This window comes from Lolium rigidum, chromosome 1 (assembly GCF_022539505.1).
Source record: "Lolium rigidum isolate FL_2022 chromosome 1, APGP_CSIRO_Lrig_0.1, whole genome shotgun sequence".
NCBI lineage: Eukaryota > Viridiplantae > Streptophyta > Magnoliopsida > Poales > Poaceae > Lolium > Lolium rigidum.
In genome coordinates, this window is record NC_061508.1 from 66,848,800 (window position 1) to 66,871,254 (window position 22,455).

The 22,455-nt window shown below is 46.3% G+C and overlaps 1 pseudogene; it reads right to left on the minus strand.

Moving 5' to 3' along the window:
• Positions 1-6,779: 6,779 nt before the first annotated feature.
• LOC124646534 lies at positions 6,780-22,226 on the minus strand (annotated as a pseudogene).
• Positions 22,227-22,455: the final 229 nt, after the last annotated feature.

Sequence of the window (22,455 nt, forward strand, 5' to 3'; positions counted from 1 at the left end):
GTTCAGGATGGGGTGACAATTTTTTTTTGAACAAGCTAGCTAGCTAACTTTTTAAAACTATGTCCCTGAGGATGTTAGCAAACTCGGAAATTAGGAAACCGAAACAGCTACTTGCTTTGGAGCCAAAAGAAATTCTAATCATCAAAGTACTCTTTCTCTATCAGGAGAGAGAGAGATGTGGGTGTGCGAGGTGGTTAAGGAGCGATAACACCTACGTAGTATTTTGTAAGGACATTTGATAATTTAGACTCTGTGGTAACATAAATCTATTCTATTATATACTAAAAGCAAAATGCGAATGTTTAATAGAGACACCACGTTAATCCACATATGCTAAAATTATTATATACGTTGATCCTAATAATAATGGTTATGATTTAAAGCTCCAAAATGTTACGTAAACTATTGTTTGTACAACCTGTCACGTTGGAGAAAAAAGTGACCGTCTACATAAATAAAGTAATTATATGTTAGCCGTCTCAGTTTGGGACACGATAACAAAAATAAATGTGCTCATGCATAACCAATTTACGTCCCATTAGATTTATTTTCTTTTCATGCACCCATCGGTGCATATTTGAACAAGCACATCCAATGTTTAGAATGCACGTGGAGAGATTTAGAAGGCACGGCCAAGCATCTAAATATACACGTGATTAACATACGTAAAGCTACTAATAATAACATGTATGAAGAGAACACCTGCTGAGAAAAAAAAAGATTGCTATTAACGTGTATGTAAGGACACATAGCTACAAGGAGCAGTTTTTAGACAATATACGTATATCTAATAGAACCACCACCTTAACCCACATCATCTGAATTAATTTTTATAGTTAGATCTAAAATACGTGACCATGATTTAATACGAGATTAGTAGTTACGTAACCGTGTAATCTGGTTGATATGGTCAATAGTTGACACGGTCAATAGTTGACACGTTCAGGTATATACATGTCAAATATCAAAGGGGACTATATATCTTACCATATCTCACTGTGAAATACTTAGTGCTTCCGTGAAAAAATATCGTAGCTTCAAAGTCATGTAACAATAAGATTCTATTTGGCTCCCTCAAAATGGGCCCAGAAAATTCTCCTCTTAAGAATATGACTAGACTAGATAAATTTGAAGTTTATATAGATAGATAGAGAGTACACCTGAACATAAAGGTTTTAGGCATACAAAAACTATATTCAGTTCTTTACGTGCAAAACAATGCGCTCAAATTTATTCTATGAAAAACTGATATATATAGGCATATTTTTATTTAGTTCATACTAATTTCTTTCTTCCATCTAAGGCAGCTACGGCTCCAATAATTGTTGTTTTCAGTTCATGTGCTATTTTTTTCGCCCGGCGGTCAGCTACGTATATATATATACCTGGACATCGAATTAAAAAACATGTTGAGCTATAGAAACTAATATTTAAACACAAAACTAATATTTACGTAGACATAAATGAATACACCTAGAGAACCATGCTACTACTTCGAGTATAAAATGTAAAATCGATATAAATTTTGTAATGATGGTTTACGTTGTTTCCTTAATGTGTAAATGTACTAATCTTCTAAGAGGAAAAAAATAGTAATATTTAAACCATCAATATTTGTTTTCAGTTCACGTGCAAAAAATTTGTCCAGCCGGCTGACTACCTACATGGACATCGCATGAGAAGACATGTTGAGCTATTTGAGTGTGGATGAGAAACTAGCTTAAAATTTGGTAGTGAGATTTTGCGATTGAAAAAGGTCCAGTAGGATACCGACACAATAAAATCGAGTATCACAGAACGAGGATAACTTTCGTTCAATACATATCATATCGTAGAACATTGTAGAGAGTAAGCAAAATAGTATCATTCATTTTGACCACAAAATATATAAAAAAACAAAGATAGATTAGGTATTCATTATTTGCATTTTATTTATAAAAAATCAAAGTTAAAATTTGAAGCTGGTATCCCTGTCTAATACATGACATGTTATAGAATGACAGTGAATGTTATTATTTCATCATAGGTAGTAATGAAAAAGAAGTTGATTATGGGAAGATAAAAGCTGAATTTTCAGTATATAGTTGCCCTAGCGGCCATTGAGATTCTTTTATTCAAATTTGTAGCAAAGTATTTTGGTTGTTCCGATGAAAAATGATGTAAATCTTAAAATACTTATACAAGAATTTCAGTCAAAATTTTCATAGTGCTGTTTGTTAAAATGGTGTATCTTACACTTCAGCATATAAGTTTTGTTAGCTCTAAACCCATCAAAAATTGGATCACCACGTAAAAATGCACATGTGTCAAAATATTTTTCCACGAGTTAGATGATTAGAGATGTCTCCCGTGGAAATAAATTTTTTATTCAGCACAATATTTTAAGACATACAAATGTAATTTTGATTATATAACCATAATATTTATAATCTGATAATGTCATTTTTTTAAAATCTATATAAATATTTTAAGACATACTCAAACGTTGCCCTCGCATTTGCGAGGGCCACCATGCTAGTTTTTTTAATAGCAACATATATAAAATGTTGGCATGCTAAATTAACGAAGTTAAACAGGAACAACAAGAGACCAATCAGTCTCCTACCTGAACATTCACATGATCTGAAAGTCCGGTATCAGTAGACTTCCCGCGATAGCAAAAATATACACCAACACAACCTAGAGTTTCTAGGTAACTAGTCGGCCCTTCCAAAGAATCATGGTGAAAAGGTGGCGAATCAGGTTTTACCTTCTTCGTCTGGCCTCCTGTGCGCGAAAAAGATGGAGCTTGATATTGTGATGTGCTTGCCATTTGCCGTCTGCCATCATCATGTCCTCCTTCCTACAACTTCCGGCGCAAATGAGCAGTGACAATACAATTTGTTGGGAAATTATCAAAGCGTTCATTGGCATCGTTGGTTATTTCCTCCAAATTCTTACAAAATCCAAAATAGTCGTATGTTACATTCATTGCCGAAAGGATGTTCCAGTTCACGGAGCATAAACAAGTTGCTGTTTTTTCTTTTTCTTTTGCAGGGTTGCTGATTGTTGCATGCCGTGAAGAAATGGACCACCGTGACATGGTGTCAATAGCGATAACAAAACTAGTGGGTCAACTATCCAAAGTACTTTGTGCAGGAAAGATTTGTTTTAAATGCCGAACAGGCATCTCACCCCCTTGCCCCTTATCTTTAAAGTCAACTTGCATCCTTTTCGTCACCACGATGACACCACTTCAGCTATTGCGTACAAGTTACACTAAATATGTCACCTATCATATCCATAAAGCAATGCCCTCAACTGCTGCTAAGAAGAAACAGTTAAGAAAAGAGGCTGACGAGTGACACCTTCTTCTCATACACCAGACATGTAGATTGTTCCTGCCAATCTTCATCTCAGTTTGGTCAACTTTTTGCTATGAATTTCGTTTGTGCCTCCGATTCAGCAATGCTTTTGTTATCGCCACATAGACAAATACAGTCGGGCTGCGCACAATGGACAATAAGACGTTGTGCCACACACTTCAAAATTCTTACCTTCGACCAACGGGAAAAATGTCAAACTGGTACCCTCGTTTCCATATCCATTAGCGCCTAGCCGACGTTTGCCAAATTGTTGTGCGATTGTTGGGGAAATTTAGCATCCAAATGAGTCGTGTGTGTGAGAGAGAACAACACCATAGACTTTGAAGGAAACACCTATATATGTAGAGGCGGAGAGCGGAGTTAGAGATGCCGTCGATGCATGATAGGTTGATGCTGTGAGTGATGCTATGAAGATACATGATAGGTTGATGCTGTGAAGATAGTGATGCCGTGTATTTGATCGCCCCCGCGAGAGGGGACCGGTGCTAGAGAGCTTGGTGCCGAGTTGGTCTTGGTTGGCGCTGGGAGGGTTAGATATCTTAGTTATCATGCTAAGCCAGGTAAAACGCACACTAGACACAAAATGGACACAATAATTACGTACAATTTGCTATGTCTGAGTTGAGAATTTCTTAAGTCCTAGTCACCCAGAAAAGTCAACTATACTGGAAAAAAGTGCAACTAGAACCAGTTACACTTTTTTCATGTAACTGAGACTTAAGAAAAATTGGGACATAGACAAACCCCAATCTGGAGGATAAGGCTATCTTGTCCATATTCAAATAGATGTACAATTGTGATGCTCCCGCCCCTGATTACATAGTAGTCCTACGATGTCCATGTTCGAGGAGTAGGCTTCTACGTTCTTGACTTGGCAGAAGGGATAAACCCCTAGAGGGTTCGTATCCTAACCATAGCCACGGATCGCACGCAATCCTCGATGCACACCCCGGAGCATACGTTGGTCTGGTCGCTGCAACCGCCCGGGCAGAACCTAGCGCAGAAGACGCACTCCGGGTTGTCGTTGTTGCGAGCGCAGGTGAATGGGTCGAAGAACGCCTTCTGGAAGAGCTCTTGGCGGAGGCCCGCCTCCGCCGGCGTGGCCATCAGCAGCTGCCCGGCAAACAGGGCCAGGATTGAGAAGGCGGCCAGCGTGACCGTGGAGCTGGAATCCATTGCTAAGCGCAAGTAATCAGCAGCTAGATAAGTTGAAACGGTTGTGTTGACACGAGAATGAAGGCGAGGACCCAATTTATGGGCGCAGCGAGCCAATGGAGAATTGGAGATCACATTTGCTAGATGTAACCATTTTATTTTTAGGGAACAAATATTGTGATAATTGATTAGTAACACGTCTCTCTCCATGTGGCGTGCAATGTAACACTATTATGCGAGTACTTGACTTTGGGTAGCTTTATATATATTAACAGAAATGCATGTTTATTGTTTCAAGTAGGCTCACGAGTGAACTTGGTTGGAAGCTTGAGCTCGATCAGCTCATCATGTAGCTAGATGAGGCAGTCACTCTGTCGTCTCGTCTGCACATCCAGTGCACCGTGAAGGAACTGGCCATCAGGAGCAGCAACAGCCGGCAGGCGGTGCAGTTGAGCAATGCCACAAATCAAATTGGGGGGTATCAACGTCCACCGTTTGGGAAAAAAAGAGAGAAGGTATATAAATTTCGAGATATATGCATAGTACTCATCCCATTCACGAATATTCCCATCATGGCAACAAAATGTCAGCATCAATCATTCGGCGGTCTCCTCTTATCCTTAAAGTCAACTTGGATGTGTCACCTACTTAGAAAACAATGTCTCGCACCTAAAAGAAACAGATAGGATCACAGGCACACGAGGCACACGAGTTACATCATCTGATCGGCTACTGAAACTGTTAGACTACCCACAATGGAAGTATCATAGCTAGTATCATGCACCGCATGCATGCAAAATGCTGATGTGTCGCATCAATTAATGATGAAAGAGATGATAGTAGTATCATAGGTAGATACTATATCATAGCACGTAGAACTAGAAAAATTAATTTCAAACAAATCTTATACACATGTTTGTATTGAAATTCTACAAATCAATAAATATTGTAAGCTTATGATACTAATACATGATACTATGCATTGTTGGGATAATATTATACGCTAGTATCATATGCATGATACTACCATATAATACTTCCCATTGTGACTAGTCTTAGTAGTCTATGCTGAACTGTACCGCCAAAACAGGAAGCACCACGAATGCACATCCATCCCTGCAAGAAAGACTGAAGGACAAGATAACCACAGTTGGACCATTTGGCATCTTACCCCCTTAAAACACGGCTATCCGAAGGATCCACATAGCCACCGTTACCATTATCATAACCAAGAGTTTCACGGTATTCACAAACAATCACAGCCATCGATCCATGAGAGTGTCGACAGAATAGAGCGGAATCAAAAAGAAAGACAAGGTGTCGAGTAATCTTAATTTTATTTTAAAAGTGCCCATGGTGATTCTAGTGATCATGAAACAATCAACAAAAGCATTAGTAATAATGCAGTCAGCCGTCCATGGCTCCATGCAAAAATTCAGCAAAAAACCTAGATGTACATAAGAGGGAAAGAAACAACATTGATGAAATCCAGTAGCACATATGTCTTCTCATTTCAGATTCCAATTTCAGTACATCACTTTTTAAATTTCCACTGCATAATGTTAGATTTGAAATTATATGTCGAGTTTCCTTCTGATTTTTTATGGGCATTAGAAGTACTTACCAGGGCGGATATTTGGATAAAAAAAAGTACTTACCAGGGCGGATATTTGGACAAAATAAAACAGTGTTCATTCCCTCGGCACTCCTCCATGCACATTCTGCTATCACACATTCAAAACAGAGATGTATATACTTTCAAAAGGGAAAAAGGGCAGCTGGTTACTTTCAGAAAAAAAGCAGATAACCACTTAACTAGTAGTTCTCATCGCCATTTTTGTGTACCAGTTGCGAGCCTGCGACTCAAATCATTTTCACCTGTTCAAATTAAGATGGCGTCAAGCTTGAAGACCTTAGTAGCTTAACTAGGATGACGACAACATAAAATTCAGCAGGCCTGTTTGTTCAGATGATCATGGGAATGGCTACCTTACAGAGTACCTGCGCCATATATGAAACACATTAATTCTCATCCAACAGAGCTGAAACACAATATATTCATGCACATATCACTCAAGGTTTATTTATCCAAGTCATGCCACACAATCTAAGCAAACCAAGATGTATCACCATGCCATGCAGGAATTGAACAATACATATCTGGGTGTTCAAGTTTTAAGGCTTTTGATTCGATTTCCTATGCATACAAGAAGCTCTCTGCATCGGACGTTACCTGAGACCTACATCCTTGTCTTCAGATCAATCAGCTCCAGCATACTTCACATTAACGGTGAACTCGTACTCCTGATCACAGCCCAGATATGAATCTGACATCAAGAAAACCATGTAATCCTTCTTCCCTGCTTCTGCAGCAGCAGTGAACTCAAGCTTCAGGCGAGCCCTCTTCTGGAGTGCAACCCTCTTGACTGCCAGCAACTGGTCGGTGGAGCTACCACCAATCACGACCCACCCGCCTTCCCCCCTGGGCTTTGGATACGTTGGAGCATGAACTGGCCCAGTCCCAGATGGCAAGCTCGTCATGCCACGCTCTAGAGTAACCTGCAAAGTTACATTGCCACACCGGCACTTATATCATCACCTTCACAGACTTCATAAGCCAAAGCGATGTTTGGGAACCGTTTGATGAAACCGATGATGTCCTGGAGCTGAGAGCATGGTAATTGAATCAGATCTCGCATATCGTCAGCACTCATCTGAGCCAGATTAAAGATGCTCTCAATGCCGTTTTCCTGGAATCTTCTAGCTAACTCCTTGGTGAAGTGTGGGAGTTGAAGCAGCACAGAATCTTCTTCGAAATAGGCTTCCGCCCCGCTATATTAATATAGCAAACGACCCGATACAACGAACACGCTGGGGCCGCAGCACAACACCAAGCCCAAAAGGAAACACAAGAGAAAAGAAAGAGAAAACAAAGCCGACACCGGCAGCTTGACAAGAACAAGAATGACTCGCAGCCGCTGCGCCCTCCAGAGAATGCTACCACACTCCTAGCACGCCGAAGCGCCGCGTAGCAAGCAACACCTTCAACAAGGAAAGTGACGACGACGCCACTGCTGCCCGGACTGGTCCTAGGGTTTCCCCCGATACGCGGAAGGGAGTGGGGAGGAGGGACTACCGACGCCCTTCAGGAAGGCAAGGCGACACCCGCAGGCGTCACCGCGTCAGTGTCGGGCCTGCCGACAAGATTTCTCCCGTCCCCCAACCCACAAACCCGGACGATTCGACGTGCTCCACCCGACTTGCCGCCCACCAGCACACGCCACCGCGACCTTGAAGCCATCCTTGCTGTCTCGCTGTGGTCGCCGGAGAAGGGCCTAGACGTAGAGATGAGAAACAGCCGGGTCGGGGGTAGCAGCACCTCAGCCGAGCGGGAGGGAACTACCTCCACCGCCTTCGCGGTAGCCGACCGGACATGGCAGCGAGGTCAAACCCGCCCGGCCGGGCCCAAACAGGCCCGCAAAGACCTCGCTACCACGCTGCAGCAGGCCGGCCGGAGTACCGCCGCCACCCAGCCACCGCCGTCGCATCTCCTCCACCTCCAGGGAGCATCACCGGGGCGCCATGAGCAGCCCGCCCGCCCAGCCCCTCTGGGCCCCGAACTGGGCCCAGATCCGGGCCGAGCAGGCCCTGCCATGGCCGCCGCCCGCGCAGCTCCGCCACCAACGGTCGCGCCGCCTCTCCTCCACCCACCCGACGCACAGGTACCACCCCGCCGCGCCGGACCGCCGCCGCCGAGGAGCACCGCCGCCGGCCAGAAGCCCCGCGCCCCCGGCGCCGCGACGGGTAGAGACGTCCCCGCCGCCGCCGGCACCGCCCAGGCAAGGCCCGGCGGCTCCCGCCGACGGCGGCGGCAAGGGGGAGCGCGAGGAGGGAGGGAGGAGCGCCGGAGAAGGGGCGCGGCCCAGCCGCCGCGGGGGGGCGGCGCGGGTCGCTAGAGAGGGGAGGGTTTTTTTTTTCGCGAGGCCGTTCAGCCTACTTAGCAGACCTTGTGATCAACCATATACAATCAGCAGCACAGAATCACGATCCCACATTCCTTGTATTACCATTTGACACAGCTCCATTGCACTAAGAGCCAGACTGAGCCATCCATTGCTGGAGACCACATCAACCATTGCCTGAAGCAAACTATGTGCAGAAAGGAGGATCTTCCGTTGGTCAGATGCCAGGTTCCCTACAACCATGTGACGTGAGAAGTGGGCTTGCAGAAGCGCGTTCGCCTTGACGTGTGGATCACCACTATTGGGGTTCTCAATAGAAAATCTTTGGTGACATACTAGCCTCTCAATGGATTCTTCCTCACCTCGGCGACTTGAAAGCTCTGCATATTCTGATGCGGAAGCTAGAACCTCGAGGAGGCCTTTATCTTAGTCTTGTGGGTTAGCATAGAACTGAATCGTTCGATAGTTCTGTAACTAATGTAGTAGTACGAGGCAATGAGACCAAGGTTGAGGGTCTTCAGGTACGTATCCTCCTCTACAGTTAAACACTTGCTTGACTTAAGATCAACCAATAATGTCTCGATTAGCTCAGAAAGATGATCTGATATATGCCTGTGACTTGAACCCTGCAGATTGTAGTAGTTAGGGTTCTTGATCAGCCGCCGGTACATGAAAGTCCAAGTAAGATAATCCACGGCAGCCTGCTTGCTTTCTACGACACCGGCAGCAACTTCAGCATTTATATGATCATGCAAGAAATAGTGAAGATGGCTCTCAACAGGGAAGGGCTCTGAAAGGAACTTTCTGTAGTATTCCTTGCGAGGTGTATGGCACAATATAGCACACTTCCCTGAGTTATCTTGAAGAGGCCTGTTGGCATGACCCATCATTTGTAGCAGATCAGTGATTGGATAATCAGTAATGACACTGTCCCGGCCATCACAATACTGTGTTCCCATCACAACAACCAAATGGGAAGGCAACGATCTTCCCCAGCACATTGTGCTGCTCACAACACACACTTGAATCTTCCCACAGAGAAACAGCTGAGTCACAACTTCCTGGTCAAGATCACCTAGAGCCTCATGCAAGTAGCCTACACCACATTTCAGAGTATTTTTAAGTGTTTCTTCATTGACACCTCTCGTGTGAATATCCATATCATCTTCTGACCCAAGAAGGAAAGGTGTTCCACAATCTTCAGCGCATGAGTATAAGCACAAGTCCAACGCAGTAAACCTTGCATGCTTTAGTGTCGTTACAAATACCAGGGCAGGCTTACCATGCTTTGCATGTTGTGCGATAGCATTATATGTTGGCTTTGACATTGCCTGCATTCTTGCCTCAAAGTTTGCTATGTCCACACCCTGAATGTGTATTTCAAAAGGCACCGGTCGCACAGCTGGAGGAAAGTTAAAAAGACCATGAGAGGGGGCCCCAACCACTCACCGAGATCTCTTGCATTTGCAAGTGACGCTGAAAGCGCCACAATCCGGATGTGGTTGCAAATGTGATTTGCAATAAGCCTCATCCGTGAGACAATGATTTCCAAAACATGTCCCTTTTCAGATCCTATAAGATGAAGTTCATCGACGATGAATAAGCTGACTTGTTGGATAGGCTTTCTCTGTTTTCAATGGTGTGAGAGCGCATCCCACTTCTCAGGGGTACTAATAATGATCTCTCCTTTATCAAGGAGCTTCAAATCAGAAGCAGTTTCACCTGTTAGCTCAACTACACGGGCGAACCCTCCAAATTTCCTCTCCCAGTCCCTGTATCTTTCTTTCGCCAGCGCTTCAAGAGGCGCTATATATATGACTCGCATGTTGGTTTCACAAGATACTACCTTCTGATGGTTCCTTAGTATAGCATGTTGAGGAATAGCAACTAGTATTCACAGTGGACCAAAGGCCAGTACATGTACAAGGGTACAATATGCAGGGAAACCCCTCACACTATGGGAATATACAATATAGGGGACTACATGGGACTATACACCACTAACACCCCCCTCAAACTCATGGTGGATCAACAACACTGAGTTTGGAGAGAAAGAACCCATGCTGTGCTCTGGTCTGGGCCTTCGTGAAGAAGTCAGCAAGCTGTAGCTCGGAAGGCACATAAAGAGGGGCCACAACCTGTTCCTGCACAGCATGACGCACATAGAAGGCATCAACACCTATGTGTTTGGTGAGCTCGTGCTTCACCGGGTCACGCGCAATGCTGATGGCACCAGTACTGTCCGATAAGAGAGGAGTCGGGGCATCAGCAGAAACACCAAAGTCCGCAAGTAACCAGCGTAACCAAGTCACCTCAGCCGTTAAGAGAGCCATCGCTCGCAACTCATCCTCGACACTCGAACGAGAGACTGCAACCTGCTTCTTGGTCTTCCAAGCAATGAGAGAGCCACCAAGAAAGACACAGTAGGCAGAAAGAGACTTGCGATCCTCCGGATCGCTAGCCCAAGTAGCATCTGAGTAGGTCTGGAGCTGTAAGGAGCTAGAGCGAGGAAAGAAAAGGCGACGGGAGATAGTGCCACGAAGATAGCGGAGGACACGAAGAAGATGACCATAGTGGACACTAGTGGGAGCAGCCATGAACTGACTCAGAATGTGGACCGGATAGGAGATGTCGTGACGGGTGACAAGCAAGATAGACCAGGCTCCCAACCAGGTGACGATAGCGAGTCGGGTCCGGAAGAGGATCACCATCGGTGGAGCGGAGATGGATATTGAGCTCCATAGGAGTCTCGACAGTGCGCTCATCACCAAGAGCAGACACGAGTGAGAAGGTCCTGAATATACTTCTCCCGGGAGATATAGAAGCCATCGGAGGTAGAGGAAACCTCAAGCCCAAGAAAGTAGCGGAGAGGACCAAGATCAGTCATGAGAAACTGATCACGGAGACGGGCCTTAACAAAGGCAATATACTCAGGGTCGTCACCCGTGATGATCATGTCATCAACATAAAGAAGAAGAAGAGTCCGACCACGAGACGATGTGTGGACAAAGAGCGCAGGGTCATGTGCGCTAGGGACAAAACCAGCAGAGGTCACCACAGAGGCGAAACGCTGAAACCAGGCGCGAGGGGCTTGCTTAAGGCCATAGAGAGAGCGCCGAAGACGACATACCATGCCATCGGGAGTAGAATAGCTAGGAGGTGGCTGCATGTAGACCTCCTCGTTCAGCTCACCGTTAAGAAAAACATTCTGCACATCAAGCTGAGAGACAGACCATCGACGAACAGAAGCAACAACAAGGAGAGTACGAACAGTGGTCATGTGAGCCACTGGAGCAAAGGTCTCATCATAGTCGCGGCCATGCTCCTGCAGAAAGCCGCGAGCCACAAGACGAGCCTTGTAGCGCTGAAGGGAACCATCAGAGCGAGTCTTGACCTTATAGACCCACTTGCAGGTGATGGGACGAACAGAGGAAGGAGGGGTGACAACATCCCAGGTGCCCGTACGCTCGAGAGCAGCAATCTCCTCAGCCATCGCTAGCTGCCATTCGGGATGAGTAACAACATCCCGATAAGAAGTCGGCTCAAGGACTGCAGAGAGGCCGTAGTGAGTGGGAGAATAGCGATCAGGAGGAGGACGAGGCCGAGCACGAAGATGATGAGTCTGCTCAGACGAAGAGGGCATCACACCTGAGGTGGACGGCAAATCAGAAGGATCATCATCATCCTCACGTGGACGACGGGAGTAGTGAAAAGGGTAGGGAGGAACCGCCGTAGGCGAGGAAGGGGACATGGGAGAGGAAGACGTGGAGAGTGCAGAAGGTGGTGAGGGAGGAGAGGGGGGTCTGGTGGGCGAAGGAGGAGAAGGTGGTGAGAGACTCGGCGGTGTAGGGACCTGAGGCATAGGAGGAGGTGAGTCAGGGAACATGAGAAAAGAGATATCATCCACCGAGAAGGAAGAAGAGGCGGGACGCGGGTAGAAAGGACGGGACTCATCAAAGGTGACATCCCGAGATATGCGCATCCGACGAGCAATAGGATCCCAACACTTATATCCCTTATGCTCAGGGCTGTAGCCAAGGAAGACACACTCAACTGATTGAGCAGTTAGCTTGGTACGTTCGCATGGAGCAAGAAGAACATAGCAAACACAGCCAAAAAGACGAAGGGTCGAGTAATCAGGAGTGTGACTAGTAAGACGCTCAAGAGGAATACCACCCTGCAAGGCTGTGGAGGGCTGAAGGTTGATGAGATAGGTGGAAATAGACACAGCCTCAGCCCAGAAGTGAGGAGGAAGAGAGGCAGCGATCATCATCGCACGGGCCGTCTCAAGCAGGTGGCGATGCTTGCGCTCAGCCACGCCATTTTGGGCATGGGCGCCAGTGAAAGGACACGGATGTCGCCTAGAGGGGGGGTGAATAGGCGATTTAAAACTTTTACGAGATGGGCTTAACAAATGCGGAATAAAACTAGCGTTTACTTTGTCAAGCCCAAAGCCTATAAACTATGGTTCACCTATGTGTACTAACAACTTATGCTAAGCAAGACAAGCAACTTATGTGATAGCACGATATATATATAACTTCAAGCACGATGGCTATCACAAAGTAAAGTGCATAAGTAAAGAGCTCGGGTATAGGAATAACCGAAGTGACGCGGAGACAACGATGTAGCCCGAAGTTCACACTCTTGCGAGTGCTACTCTCCGTTGGAGCGGTGTGGAGGACAAGTCACTCCAAATGCACGAGGGCCACTGTATTCTCCTCGAGAATTCCCACCAAAAGGGATGTCCTCGATCCACTATGGGACCTTAGGAAGGTCACCGAACCCGCACAAAGCTTGGGGCTATCTCCACAACTTAATTGGAGGCTCCCAACAAATTGCCACAAAGGCCTTGCCCTTGAAGATTCTCCACAACTTAATTGGAGTCCCCAAGAACACCACAAAGATGCCACAAAGGCCTTGCCCTTGAAGATTCTCCACAACTTAATTGGAGTCCCCAAGAACACCACTAAGATGCCACAAAGGCCTAGAATCCGTCTAGGGTTCAAAGAACCCAAGAGTAACAACCTTCTTGCTTTCACCTCCACGAATCACCGTGGAGAACTCAAACCGATGCACCAAATGCAATGGCAAGAACACCACAAAGATGCTCAAGTCCTTCTCTCTCAAATTCCAACAAAGCTACAAAAGCTATTGGGGGAATAAGAGAGGAAGAACAAATAAGAAGGAGGAACACCAAATTTCTCCAAGATCTAGATCTAGTGGATTCCCCTCACAAAGAGAGGGATTTGATTGGTGAAGATGTAGATCTAGATCTCCTCTATCTTTCTCTCAAATGGATGCAAGAATCATTGGAGGGAGAGGAAGATAGCAAGCTCAAAGAAGGTCAACAATGGAGGCAAAACGAGCTCAAACCGACCAGGAACTTTGGGGAAGAAGACCCCTTAAATAGGGGCCAAAATATCTGACCGTTATGGCCAAAATCGCGTCCCGGCGGCAGTGCCGGAGTGCTCCCGGCGGCAGTGCCGGAGTGCTCCCAGCGGCACTGCCGGCCTCCCTGTTTATACCCAAACACCAGGTACGAAAACCTCAAGAACTTTTGCATCCGGACTCCGATTTCGATGATCTTGGGCTCGTTGGAATCACAACAACGAGCTCTACAACAATATGCATAGAAACATCATAGTCCAGCAAAGGAGGATATAAACAAATGAATAAAGGTTTTACCTATCTAAAAAGGCAAACCGGTAAAACCTCCAATATGGAAAATGCAACAACTTGTGTTAGGAAACTCGGATTTAGGTGAAACCAATTTTGTTGTAAAGAAGATGACAAGAGCTACCCCACAAAGAGTGAAAAGCTTAAGAACAAGTGGGGTAGGTTTTTCTATGTATTTTAGAGTGAAACCTCTCAATACGAGAAACCGAGAAAAACTCCAATATCGAAAACGCAACAAGTGATTCATGCGGAATCCGTTTTCGATGAACTAGAGCTTGTCATGAGAATAAGCACAAGCTCTAAAACATTACATGGATAAGATCCAAATAACAACCAAGAAAGATGATGCAAGGATGCAAAGGTTTGAGCTCTCTCCGAATGATACGATCGAGTTACTCACTCGAGAGCCCTCTTGATAGTACGGCAACTAAACTATAAGCCGGTCTCCAACTACACTATGAGACCGGTGAGAAAGAAACCCTATCAAGATCAAACCTTATACTTGCGCATTCCACTTGAGCTCGATGATGACGATCTTGACCTCAACAAGATGGAACGCCTTTCTTGCTTGTGCTTGCTTGACGAAGTCTTGTGGATTGCTCCCCCATAATCCACCATGGGAGAGCTTCTTCTTCGGCGCATCTTCACAAATCCATGATCACCATATGGATGGCAAGACTCAAGCAAAGGATCTCTTCGAGATGGCTCATCTTGAACTTGCACTTCATTTCTCCATGGCAAGCTTCAAGCTTATGAACTCTTCGAGTTGGCTCATCTTGAACTTGCACTTCATTCTTCATTCTTCATCATGTTGATGTCTTGAAGTAATTTGAGGGCTCACTTCATCTTCATCTTCAAGACATACTTGACACTTGATATCCTTCATCAATTTCTTCTTATTGCAACCTTGAAGCCAACATATGGTTCAAGAATTGCCTATGGACAACTCCTACAAATATAACTCAATGCAAACATTAGTCCATAGGGATTGTCATTAATTACCAAAACCACACATGGGGGCTCCATGCACTTTCAGCCAGGGCAGGAAAACTGGGCAAGAGTACCCTGCTCAGCAAGAAAACCACGCAACAGCTGGGAGATATACTCACCGGCAGAATCAGCCCGAAAGACACGTATAGGTGTGGAAAACTGAGTATGGACCATGGCAGCAAAACGCTTATATATCGAGAGAACCTCGCTGCGAGAAGTCATAAAATAAATCCAAGTGTGGCGAGAGAAATCATCGATAAAAAGAACATAGTAGCGGTGGCCCCCCTTGGAAGCAAAAGGAGCCGGACCCCATACATCGAATGGACCAAATCAAACGGACGCCGAGATACGGACGCACTAGTAGGATAAGGTAACCGATTCTGCTTACCAAGCCTACAACCCTGACAACCCTGAAGCGAGACATCTCCTGAGACAGGCCCCAGAAGACCTCGACGAAGTAAAGATGACAAGCGAGAACCACAAAGATGACCAAGACGATGGTGCCACTGCTGAAAGGAGGCGGTGGTGGAAGCAGCAAGCACACATGGAGCGGTCGAGGAAGTGGTGGAAGAAGGAACATGAAGCCAGTCAAGCTCCTAAAGTCCCTGAGAGTCACGGCACCGAGGGCCAGCCCCAACCAGGGCCCGAGTGTGAGTGTCCTGAACAGAACAAGAATTAACATCAAGAATGACCCGACAACCAGAATCAGTGAGTTGAGCAGCGGAAAACAAGTTCATGGTAAGACGGGGAACATGAGAAACATCAGGAACGGAAAAGGAGGAAGTAGAGATAGTGCCACGACTAGCAACAGAAGAGAAGTACCATCGGCAGTAAGAACACTAACAGGAAGAGGAAGAGATCGAAGAGAAGAAAGAGAGGAAAAATCAGGAGACATGTGAAAAGAAGCTCCAGAATCCAGAACCCACGAAGATGTACCTGACTGTGGAGAGAAAAGAGCCGCGGAGGCAGCAACACCCGTCGAAGCAGAGCCGGAGGAGGCAAGGAGACGCTAAAGTCTCACTATATCCTGCTAAGTGAAGCCGGTGGTGACAGGCGTTGAAGGTGGAGCACGAGGAGGCACACCCCGCTGCTTCTGGTAGCAGTCAGACTCAAGGTGACCAGACCTCCGACAGTGAGTGCAGAACCGAGGAGGGCGAGAGCGACCCCCACCGCGAGAAGAGCGGGCTCCTCCGATAGCAGCATGCACTGGTGTAGGAAGGAGTGGCGGTGCAGAAGCAGTGGGAACTCGAGCAGCAAGAACAGAGGGTGTCCCAAGCAGTCCAGCACCACGCAGACGAGTCTCCTCAGCACGAAGCTCAGTCAGCACCTCTGAGATAGGAACACGGCCTCGGGCAAACAACTGAGCACGACGGGGCTCAAACTCTGGACGAAGTCGAGACATGAACTCATGGATCCTCTGAAAGTCCATATCTGAACGTACTGTCCGGCAACACTGGCAAGTACCACAGACAGCACTGCGAAGGGAGTCAAGCTGGCGCCAGATCGCCACACTCTGGGTGTAGAGCTCATCAACAGTAGAGTCACCCTGCTGAAGATCATGCTCCTGACGCAACACATACAAGTACAGAGAATCCCCAGAAGGCTGATAGCGGTGACGAAGGTGAGACCACATCTCAGCAACAGTAGCGAGGCCCATCAACTCAGAAGCAAACTGTGGCTGAACACTCTGCGAAAGAACAACAGCAGCTCTAGCATTTTCATCACACCACTGAGTAAACAGAGCCAAACTATCACAGAAGAAGCCAAGAGCCTCTGAATAGGCAAGTACCTGCTCCTCATATGTCTCATCAGCAGCAGTGTCGGCAGACTTGGCTGCATCCCGATCAGCCTGAGTAGCATCCGCAGCAAGAACCAGTGGCACGGACGGAGGGGTAGGAGGCACGAGGAGCGATGGGGTGCGGCGGACAAGAGACCTCGCCGGTAAGAACACCCCATAGCCGAAGTCCACGCATGTGAATGCGCATAAAGGCGGCAAACTCTCCATAGTTAGTACCATCAAAGATCACGGGGCAGCGAGGGATACTGACATAGCCAGACAGGGAGGAGGCCATCTTCCCTTTTTTTTGTCAACACTCAGGTCTGGATATGGATCTGGTCAGAGCCAGATTTTCGTGCAAGCGCACGAGGAGCCCTCCCGTGGCTAGCAGATGGCCGAAATGGAGGCCACCAACGCATGAAGGCCGGGGCCGGCCAAGGGGCGGCCGGAGCAGGCCGGCAGGAGGCGCAGCCGGGAGCGGCCGGGGCGGCCAGCAGCGGCCGGGGCGGCCAGCAGCGGCCGGGGCAGCCCGTGGTAGGTTGCGGCCGAGGCTGCACGGTAGCAGGTCGACCACAGCCGGGAGCGGACGGGGCGGGTGATGGCCGGGCACAGCCAGCCAGTGGAGGGCGGCGCCGGGGCCGATGATGGCCGGAATGGGACCGGCCATCAGCAGAGGGGACGGGAACGGCCAGATCTTCGCCGGCTTGAGGCAGCGGGAGCTCCAGATCGAGCTCCAAAACGATAAAAACAGTTAGAAAAACTCGATCCCGATACAAACGGGAGAGGAGAAAGAAGGTGAAGCAGCAGCAGCCGGAAAGATCATCGGCGGTGGTGCGGATCGAGCACGGAGTTGCAGCGTGCAGAGAGCTAAACCAAGAGCTCTGATACCATGTTGAGGAATAGCAACTAGTATTCACAGTGGGCCAAAGGCCAGTACATGTACAAGGGTACAATATGCAGGGAAACCCCTCACACTATGGGAATATACAGTATAGGGGACTACATGGGACTATACACCACTAACACCACTAACATAGCAAATGCCGCACATGGTCTTTCCACTGCCTGTTGGCGCAGCGACCAACACACTGTCATCACTGTTATATAAGGCATTGAACACTTGAGTCTGAACAGGGTTGAAATGTTTCAAGGAACTATAAAGGCCTTCAAATCGTGCATCTCTTAGTGCGGTGACAGGTAGTGGCTGCAGATCAAGCAATTCGGTTGGTGGAGCATGTTTGTCTGGAAGAACCAAGTGCTTAAAAGATACAGGAAGAACTTCCTGAGATCCAAGCCACTTGTCGGATACGGCACGTATAAAGTACTGAGGGGGCAGTTGTTCACATATTGGCACTGTGAAGTTAACTGTATGATCCTCTCCAGGTATTGTTTCTTAAGCAAGAAGTACTCATGGTGAAGAATGCACTCGCTGTCATTGTCCTCAACAAGAACCCAGAAGGGCTCCACATAACCATGTACCATATCATCCCATTGAAAATCAGGTGTTAGAGTCAGCTAAAAACACAAAACTGTACGAGTAATAGGTTTAACATGGGCTGAAAGATTCAACTTTGGTAACTGGTGGATGCACTTGTGTAGTCGCCTCCCCATCTTTGGATAACGGATTAGCTCACCAATTTCCTGTGAAGATAGATCATAGTATCTCTCCCAAGCCAATTCCTTTTTCTCCAGTTTCATCAGAATTTCATTTGGAATGCCAGGAAATTGGCGCAAAGGAGTTTGGACCAAGGAAAAAAATAGCGCGCTATAACAAAATAGCGTGGGTCTAAAAATATGCTATTAGCATGCTATAGCGTGCTATTAATGCGAATAGCGCGCTATAGCACTGAAATAGCGTAGCGTCGGCTCTCCAGATATGCTATAGCGTGCTATTAGCGTTGGAATAGCGCGCTATTTTTTTCCATGGTTTGGACACTCCACATCTGCTTATCGATCATCTTGTTAAGATTCCGAGCCTTGTCTGCTAGTTGAGCCCATCCTCTCTTCAAAACCATCTCAAATAGTGCTCGTACAAGGCGGCCAGCACTCTACATCATAGAGAAGAATATATGAATATAAGAATAACTAAAATAAGCTAGTAATTCAAATTAAGAAACTGCACTCAGAAGAGAGAACATGTTGGTACCTGTCTAATATAGATCATATCAGAACCAAGGGAGAGGCCCTCCAGTTTTAGCCTCGAGATATATGCTTGGAGCAGAACATTAATCTTTGTGCCAGGCCCCTCCAAGTTCTCTTTCACAGGAATTGGCACATGGTCCAAAAGCTTTGCCAGCTCCATCTTCTCATCTTGCCTTACAATAACATACTTAAATTCTTCACTCAGAGAGAACAGTTGGCACAGCTCAATATACCCCATCGTAGGCTTTACGTACTTGTTATAAGTTGAAATAGTCCTGTGACTGATATAATAATAGCTAGCAATCCTCCCCAGGTCAGTGAGCTGAAGGTATCCTGTTCTCCTATCATAGTTAATCAAATTGTTCCTATCCAACAGATTTGCAGCAGAATGTACCTGCAGTCACGCATACAGGATTCAGTAGTGGAACAGTAGGGCCATATCAAAATACAAGTATACAATAATTACTGACTAGATGGATCAAACACTTCTCTAATATCTTGCACTAGTATCAAGATGTGCGTTCAATAACGGAGTTTATTTTGGCACCATTGGAAGGAATGGGATAAAATACCTTATCAGCATAAGTGCTAAATTTTCGTAACATGCATATAAAATACCCAAAAAAATGATCAGGCGTTATACCCAAGAACAATCATTCAATGTTACTACTCTACAAACTGGGGCAACTACAGAACATCTGGCAACAAAACTGTGATGCTACTGATGATCTAATGCAGCCATTTCAGTGTTAAGGAAATAACTTTCAACTGATTCTCTGGTAATGGCCAGAGGATGTCATTGCACTAGTACAGTACATGCCATTTGACACACAGTATTTCGAGAACATGACATTTCAATAGTGAACCTCTCTCAGACAGCAGGAAAAGTTTCAGGAGGGATTATTTATGCACAGTAATTCTTGAACTTAAAGATACCAATAAACATACTTGGGCACAGCTTAGAGAAAACCTAGAAAACAGTTGGCCAGTACAAGTATGCAATTAAAGGATATATACAAGCAAAATAGCCAACAAGGTGCTCGAGAAAGAATATGTCAGTATGAGGGGATTATCTGTGGAACTTCAAAAAAACAGAACGGAGTGTGCATATACTTACCAAGTCAGCTCTCCTTTCATCTAGTGTTTTGTCTCTCTCCAAGATATCTTCAGGTAAGCCATACAGTGTTGGATTCTGGAGCATTCGGATATAGAGGTAAGTGCAGCCCAGCCATGAGCATGCCTCCTGGGCATTCTGAATAGTTCCTAGAACAATCTCTGCGTTCAATTGATCAGCCAATCTGGATATAAACTGACTCTCAATAGGCAGCTGCTGATTCATTAGGGATAGGTACTACTGCAATTCACTGTGTCCTGTCAAGATTATTCCCTCTCCATGTGTGTCATACTGAGGCCTGCCTGCACGACCAAGCATCTGCATTTTTCGATGACATCCAGTGGACTTAGTTCTGTCCAAGCACCCTTTTCCGGGCTGTAAATCTGGGTACCCTTTATAATAACAGTGTGTGCAGGTAGATTGACCCCCCATGCAAGGGTGGCTGTCGAAACAAGAACCTGTATATGCTTATCAACAAAAAGTCTCTCAACAAGTTCACGGTCTACCCTTGCCAAACCAGCATGATGGATAGCAAACCCGTAGGGCAGAAGGTCTTTAAGATCGCTACTTTTGACAAGTTCTGCATGAGCACAAAGAATCTCTTGACTTGCAGAGTCAGCCTTCAGAAAGCGGGTCAATGTGTCATTAGCCAATGCAGTGTCTCTGATGGCACAAGCAGTTTTCGCTGTCTCCTTCCTTGAGTGTGCAAGCATAAGCACTTGGTGTTTACCAGCAGCAACCATAACCTTCTCATAACAGATCTCATTCATCAACTGAAACCTCTGCAGTGGCTTCCTCAATATGATCCCAATGTACTGTTGAGCAAGAGGGCAAGGTCGGTAACTGTTATCCAAATAAATGGAAGAGGCCATCAGGGTGAACACGCAAGAACACCGCCACATCTTTATAGTTTGGTAGAGTTGCAGAGAGACCAACTAGGCGGATATGTTCCTTCGTCATTTCAATCTGCCGTACAGTTCTAGAGACAGTACCAACGAAAAAAATAGCACGCTATTTCACACTAATAGCGGCGCTATAGCGTATTTACGAGTTGAACGCTACGCTATGCATTCTAGGCACGCTATGACGCTGCGCGCGCTAAAGATGCGTTATTTCACGCTATTTGGCGCTATTCGCTATTCCGCATAACACGCTATTTTGCAGAGTAGTTTTTTAGTAGCTCATTCCATATTTTGACCCACTTGCGTATCCTAAATCCCTAATCCAGACAACCCTAGACTAAGAAACTTAGATCACACACTCCTTAACTCCTTGTCACCTGCTCTGCCCGGCAGGCGACGACGTGACGGCACAGCTCCGCCCCCTTCTCCTCTGTCAATCGGTGGTAAGCGGCCACGCCTAGCTTCACCTTCACGCCTTCACCCCGTGCCTCCGTTCCCCTCCTTCAATCCTTCTAGTTCGGGACAATGTGAACGTGAACTATGGTTTGTGACTTTGAGACTATGTCATATCAAGTTATGGACTATGTGAACTATCTCTGGTTGATGTTTGGCTGCAAAATATCATATCCGAGATTTTATAGTTGCAGAGTGCTATATCTATTATTATATATATGCTGAAATCCTGAATTTTCATTTTTTTTGTTAAACGCTATTTTGAAAGATAGCACGCTATTAGCACGCTATAGCGTCTATAGCGTTTTTCTAAAGCCCACGCTATTTGTGTTACCGCGCTATTTTTTTCATTGGACGATACTCTCCAGAACAGGCCCTCTGTTATCATGAAATAAATGGATTTCATCGATGATTGGAAGCTTCACCATTTGAGTATAGGTTCTATCACCTGATTTCCTCGTGACAATGTCCCATTTCTCAGGCGTAGTGACAACTATCAGCCGATGATGCCGCCGATCGTCCGCCACCGTCCAAGAGCAACCAGGGAACGTGATGCGGACGAGATCTGCGACGTTCGGGAGAGAAGAGGAGACCGATCATGAACATACCGCCGTCGTCGGGAGAGAAGGCGAGACCGGGCGACGGCGCGCTGATCTCCACAGACCACGCGCGGCGTCGGTCTTCCATGCCAGGTGACGACTAGGTGAGGGCGTGCGGCTCGCCCAGGTGCGGTCGAGCACACCAGGTGCAGCTCGACCATGCCAACGTGGACGAAAACCAGTATCCACTGTGTAAAAAACCAGGTTGAAAACAACTAATCGGTAGTGGGTGGGGGGGGGGGGAGTTAACTGTCCGGTTTTGTATACTTAGGAGGTAATTGCTCCACTTAATATATAAGGGTGGTTAGCGCCCCAAA